Here is a 6,609-nt window from a genome sequence, read left to right on the forward strand (position 1 = left end):
CTGGCTGCGTTCTTCATCGACCCGAGAACCGAGTGATCCACCGCTTAGAGTCGTGAAAAAGTGTTTGTTCAATTCCGTACAGTCAAAACCAAACGTTTCTGGCACTCGGCCAAACAGTGGCCAAGAAGGGCGCTTTTCAGCGCACGCTTGGACTCCAAAACTCTGCCGCGCCTTTTTCGGCTGCCGCAAATCGAGCAAACGGTGTGTTTCGGACGGCGTTTCGCTTCCGCTACTTGCGAGTGCTTTCGTGGTCCACCCCTCTATAAATACTCGGGAGGCGTCGAAGCCGGTTCTCCAAGCCGGACCCGTAGGTATCGTTGTGTGCTCGCTCTCATTGGCCCGCCTAACCAGAAAATGCCTGCGGTACACCCATTTGGATAAGAGTGCACGCAGATGCGGGCCTCGACGGCTACACATTTCCTCGGGCGGCCGCCTCCCGGCCTCCGTGGAGCGCGGGATGCACGGTCCCATCGACAAGCCTCTCCCGTTTTTACCGTGGCGTCGCGGTTCACCACGGCGGGCGGGTCGGTCTCCTCCGCATAAAAAGGGGGACCCCCGCTTTTTGTTCCACGAAATCGCACAAGCTTTTTTCGCATCCACGGTTTGCCACCGCACACCAAAATGCCGATCCGGCTGCCTACTTTAGCCAACAGGTGGAGCCAGGCGCGCCGTACTTGCGCGGCACTTCCCACGTCCACCGAAGTCGGTGCCAAGGACCACTTTCGGCGCCGGAGCCGCGTACGAGCCTACTCGAGGCGGAAGAACGAAGCCAGCAAGGGCCTGGCCGCAAGTGCGTTCAATTGTCGGGACGTCCAAGTCCCTCGTTCTTCCGTGCTTCCTCTTTCGGCAAGTCGTTGCGGCACCTTCCCAAAGCGCGCAGACCCGCTAATCGCGACGAGCGCGACGTGGCCGTGCCGCCTTTCCCTCGGCAGCAAGCAAAACGCCTGGCAACGTCGACGCTCCCCTAACCGCGATCTCGCACCGTGTTTCGTGTGGCGAATTCAAAAGCCGGCCGGCGCTGCTGCAACCATTACGGTCGGTACGCATACGCCGCGGAGGGCGGGACGGTCATCGGAGCGTGCGGTTCCTCCATCGAGTACTGCGCACCTCGGCCGTCGCATCGCCGTGCCATGACCGGCCGCGCGTCAACGCGAACCGGTGCCAGCGAGATCCCTCGCCTGCAAGAACCGACCGGCAGCCTCCGTCACCCGAGGACGCGGAGGCGCTTGCCGCGGACGGCGGGACGGTATGCACTGGTGCACAGCGGACCCGTCACATCGCCAGTTCCTTGACCGACCGCCGACGCTTGTGCCGTTCCTCTCGTACTTGGCAGTCGCCGCGCGATTGTCGGGTCTCGTTCTTGCACGCTCGAACGGTCGGGAGGGCACTCGGCTGGCGTTTCGGGAACGCGCAGCCTCGCCTTCTACCGACGTAACCACGACTCGCCGTTCGCGCTCCGCCGCTCCTGTTTACAGTACTAGGCGGTCCCGCAGCGGTCGGGTCGCGCATTTCGAGCGCTTCGAGCCACGGTGCAGTGGCGGGTCGAAAGCCGACCTATGAGTGCGTTGCGCCGTTTGTACCCGCGTCCGCCACCTGGCCGACCGTCCAAGGTCGCGGTGTTGGCGTCCGCTGGGCGCAACAATTTGTCACGGGGTGCCGCTCCACATTCAGGCAGCCCCGTGGGGAAAAGCCGACCCCGCGTCCAAACGGGGTCAGCGGCAGAAAGTGTCGGGCGCAGACGCAGCTGAGGCGCTCACCCTTCACAATCCGTTAATGATCCTTCCGCAGGTTCACCTACGGAAACCTTGTTACGACTTTTACTTCCTCTAAATGATCAAGTTTGGTCATCTTTCCAACAGACCGGCGCAACCGAAAGGCCGCGCCGGACATCGGTCCGAAGACCTCACTAAATCATTCAATCGGTAGTAGCGACGGGCGGTGTGTACAAAGGGCAGGGACGTAATCAACGCGAGCTTATGACTCGCGCTTACTGGGAATTCCTCGTTCAAGGGGAACAATTGCAAGCCCCTATCCCAATCACGAAAGAAGTTCCACGGGTTACCCAGTCTTTTCAGACAGGGATAAAGACACGCTGCTTCCTTCAGTGTAGCGCGCGTGCGGCCCCGGACATCTAAGGGCATCACAGACCTGTTATTGCTCTGTTTCGTGCGGCTAGGAGCCGCTTGTCCCTCTAAGAAGGTTGTAAGGTGCTGGGAACCCCGCACCTATTTAATAGGCTAGAGTCTCGTTCGTTATCGGAATTAACCAGACAAATCGCTCCACCAACTAAGAACGGCCATGCACCACCATCCACCGAATCAAGAAAGAGCTCTCAATCTGTCAATCCTCCCAGTGTCCGGGCCGGGTAAGTTTTCCCGTGTTGAGTCAAATTAAGCCGCAGGCTCCACTCCTGGTGGTGCCCTTCCGTCAATTCCTTTAAGTTTCAGCTTTGCAACCATACTTCCCCCGGAACCCAAATACTTTGGTTTCCCGGAAGCTGCCCGCCGAGTCATTTGAGTAACTCAGGCGGATCGCTGGTTGGCATCGTTTATGGTCAGAACTAGGGCGGTATCTGATCGCCTTCGAACCTCTGACTTTCGTTCTTGATCAATGAAAACATTCTTGGCAAATGCTTTCGCAGTAGTTCGTCTTGCGACGGTCCAAGAATTTCACCTCTAGCGCCGCAATACGAATGCCCCCGTCCGTCCCTCTTAATCATTACCTCGTATTCCAAAAACCAACAGAACAGAAACGAGGTCTTGTTCTATTATTCCATGCAAGTTTATTCAGGCGACTCGCCTGCGTTGAGCACTCTAATTTTTTCAAAGTAAAAGCACCGGCCATCTCGAGGCACACAATGAAGTGCACCAAGAAAGAACCGGCATGATGTTCAGTCCGAGCCGTCGCATCGGGTAGATGCACTACTCGTCTGGAACTGAGATCCAACTACGAGCTTTTTAACCGCAGCAGCTTTAGTATACGCTATTGGAGCTGGAATTACCGCGGCTGCTGGCACCAGACTTGCCCTCCAATTGATCCTCGTTAAAGGATTTAGAGTGTACTCATTTCAATTACGGGGCCTCAAAAGAGTCCCGTATTGTTATTTTTCGTCACTACCTCCCCGTGCCGGGAGTGGGTAATTTGCGCGCCTGCTGCCTTCCTTGGATGTGGTAGCCGTTTCTCAGGCTCCCTCTCCGGAATCGAACCCTGATTCTCCGTTACCCGTAACAACCATGGTAAGCAAGTAACCTACCATCGAAAGTTGATAAGGCAGACACTTGAAAGAAACGTCGCCGGCTCGTGGCCATGCGATCAGCACAAAGTTATCCAGAGTCACCACACAATACGGGCCGAAACCCGATCGATCTTGGTCTAATAAAAGCACCCGTTACCCAAAGGGCTCCAGGCTCACTGCATGTATTAGCTCTAGAATTGCCACAGTTATCCAAGTAGGAAGAAACGATCTAAGGAACCATAACTGATTTAATGAGCCATTCGCGGTTTCGCCTTATTTCGGCATGTACTTAGACATGCATGGCTTAATCTTTGAGACAAGCATATGATTACTGGCAGGATCAACCAGGTAATCGTTCGACTGCGCGTCCGTCCTCGCCCTCGGCGGGCCGGACGCAGTCTGTGTGCGGCGGAGGCCACCTTCAGGCGCCCCAACACGCTTATTTTGCACTCCGAGATGACGGCGTTCGAGCTCGCTACGGCACAACCTTCCCGAAAGACGAGTGGGAGCCGTGCGGCAAGAAGCACGTTCATGCTCGCTCTTTTTCGTTGCATCGACTCGGTCGCGCCGTGCGGGTTGCCCAAGCCCGCTGCACTGTCGGTGGACCGGCCGGAACTAGCAACGGAGCCGAGACTGCAAAGCCGCCAGACGACGGGTCACGCCCGCGTCTTCGGCGCTTTCGCATCTGAATCGCCCGAGGACGACACGGAACACACCTCGATATCGTGGTAAAACGGCACCGTCCGACAACCAGCCCCTAACGCATCAAGCGGATGAGGCTGCAGACGACTGCCGTGGATTCCCCTGGAGCAGACCCGAGGACACGCTTGACGAGGCCGAAGCCCGCCGCATATCAGACACCCGGTCGCTTTCGCGTACGCCGCTCACGAGAACCCCCACATAATAGCAGCGATAAGTACCCAGACCTCCTTGGGCCCTAATACGAGCGTACTCGAGAAAATTTCACCGCGGGTGTGCCCCGAAACGTGTGGCATGTTGAGCGTGCCACAAGTCTACGTCGCTCTCAAACCCGCCGAGGTCGTAGAATTTGCGACCCTACTCACGAAATTCCCACCGAGGATACGGCCGCAAACGTACCGCACCTTGGGTAGGCCACGAGTTTGTGCAACACTACGCTGACGGCACAGCACCGAGGTCGTGCGCGCACGCACGGGAAAATTCCGCCGCGGTTTCTGCCGAAAACGTGAGGCACCACGACTCTCCGCAAGTTCGCGTCGACTGCGAAAGACCGAAGTCGTGAACGACGTGTCCGCTACTCGCCGCCGACACGCTGGACACCAAACGTACAACGACTCGACGGCGTCGTAGAGGCCCACGACGCGGTTTTCCTTAACGACGTCTCGGCGTGGCACCGACAGGTTAGAACGGCCGACCAACGTTCCCTGTCCGCCGTTCGGCTCAGTCGAAGGGCTCGGCGACTTCGGCAACGCTGCGAAGCCGCACGGTGACGCACGCCATGTCCCCATTTTTTTTTTTCTTTCTGCGTCTGCCGGGGTGCCCCTATAATAGCAGCGATAAGCACCCAGACCGCCGTGGGTCGCTCGCCCCGGCTGACGTGGTTTTTCGTACTCCTGCGGCGGTCGCCGTCAAGCACGTCCAAATACGCTACTTTCGTGGGCGCATTCACGCTCTTTCGCTTCGCCGGAGTGCCAGCACTCACTCTGCCAAAAACGGCGAACATCCGAGCGGCGGTTCCCACTTTTGCGTCGGCGTCGCAAACCCCGCCCCGGCAGACGAGGTTTGCCGTACTCGTGCGACGGTGGCCGGCGGGCACGTCGAAAGACGCCGATATCGTGCGCGAATTGGCGCACCTTGGCTTCACCGGAGTGCCGCCACTGACTCCTCCAAAAACGGCGAAGATCCGAGCGGCGCTTCCCACTTTCGCATCGGCGTCCCGAACTCCGCCCCGGCTGACGCGGTTTACCGTACTCGTGCGACGGTCGCCGGCGAGCACGTGGAAAGACGCCGATATCGTGCCCGAATCGGCTCCGTTCGGCTTCGCCGGAGTGCCAGCACTGGCTCGGCGAAAGACGACGAACATCCGAGCGACGGTTCTCACTATTGCGTACGCGTCGCAAACCCCGCCCCGGCAGACGCACTTTGCCGTACTCGTGCGACGGTCGCCGGCGAGCACGTAGAAAGACGCCGATATCGTGCCGGAATCGGCCCCGTTTGGCTTCGCCGGAGTGCCAGCACTCACTCGGCCACAAACGGCGAACATCCGAGCGGCGGTTCCCACTTAGCCGTCGGCGTCCCGAACTCCGCCCCGGCAGACGCGGTTGCCGAGCTCGTGCGACTAGCGACCGCGAAGCCGTCTCGCGACGCCGCTTTCGTGCGCGGCTCCCACTGCGACCTGGGTCACCCGAGGTCGACGAGCAAAAAAGAATGTCGAAAAAAATTTTTTTTTTTTTTGCGTCTGCCGGGGTGCCCCTATAATAGCAGCGATAAGCACCCAGACCGCCATGGGTCGCTCGCCCCGGCTGACGTGGTTTTTCGTTTTCCTGCGGTGGTCGTCGTCAAGCACGTCCAAACACGCCACTTTCGTGGGCGCATTCGCGCTCTTTCGCTTCGCCGGAGTGCCAGCACTCACTCTGCCAAAAACGGCGAACATCCGAGCGGCGGTTCCCACTTTTGCGTCGGCGTCGCAAACCCCGCCCCGGCAGACGAGGTTTGCCGTACTCGTGCGACGGTGGCCGGCGGGCACGTCGAAAGACGCCGATATCGTGCGCGAATTGGCGCACCTTGGCTTCACCGGAGTGCCGCCACTGACTCCTCCAAAAACGGCGAAGATCCGAGCGGCGCTTCCCACTTTCGCATCGGCGTCCCGAACTCCGCCCCGGCTGACGCGGTTTACCGTACTCGTGCGACGGTCGCCGGCGAGCACGTGGAAAGACGCCGATATCGTGCCCGAATCGGCTCCGTTCGGCTTCGCCGGATTGCCAGCACTGGCTCGGCGAAAGACGACGAACATCCGAGCGACGGTTCTCACTATTGCGTACGCGTCGCAAACCCCGCCCCGGCAGACGCACTTTGCCGTACTCGTGCGACGGTCGCCGGCGAGCACGTAGAAAGACGCCGATATCGTGCCGGAATCGGCCCCGTTTGGCTTCGCCGGAGTGCCAGCACTCACTCGGCCACAAACGGCGAACATCCGAGCGGCGGTTCCCACTTAGCCGTCGGCGTCCCGAACTCCGCCCCGGCAGACGCGGTTGCCGAGCTCGTGCGACTAGCGACCGCGAAGCCGTCTCGCGACGCCGCTTTCGTGCGCGGCTCCCACTGCGACCTGGGTCACCCGAGGTCGACGAGCAAAAAAGAATGTCGAAAAAAATTTTTTTTTTTTTTTTGCGTCTGCC

The 6,609-nt window shown here is 59.3% G+C and overlaps 2 non-coding genes across 2 annotated transcripts in view; both read right to left on the reverse strand.

The window, feature by feature from the left end:
* The window catches only part of LOC142795745 (5.8S ribosomal RNA), a 153-nt gene extending 101 nt beyond the window's left edge, over window positions 1-52 (reverse strand). The window contains exon 1 of the ribosomal RNA XR_012893276.1: window positions 1-52. This exon is cut by the window's left edge and continues 101 nt beyond it. This is a non-coding gene — a ribosomal RNA (5.8S ribosomal RNA).
* Window positions 53-1,771: 1,719 nt separating this feature from the next.
* Window positions 1,772-3,586, reverse strand: LOC142795746 (small subunit ribosomal RNA). The gene has a single exon (XR_012893277.1). It is a non-coding gene; the product is annotated as a small subunit ribosomal RNA (ribosomal RNA).
* Window positions 3,587-6,609: the final 3,023 nt, after the last annotated feature.

The sequence above is a fragment of the Rhipicephalus microplus genome, unplaced genomic scaffold, assembly GCF_043290135.1.
Source record: "Rhipicephalus microplus isolate Deutch F79 unplaced genomic scaffold, USDA_Rmic scaffold_839, whole genome shotgun sequence".
Taxonomy (NCBI): Eukaryota; Metazoa; Arthropoda; class Arachnida; order Ixodida; family Ixodidae; genus Rhipicephalus; species Rhipicephalus microplus.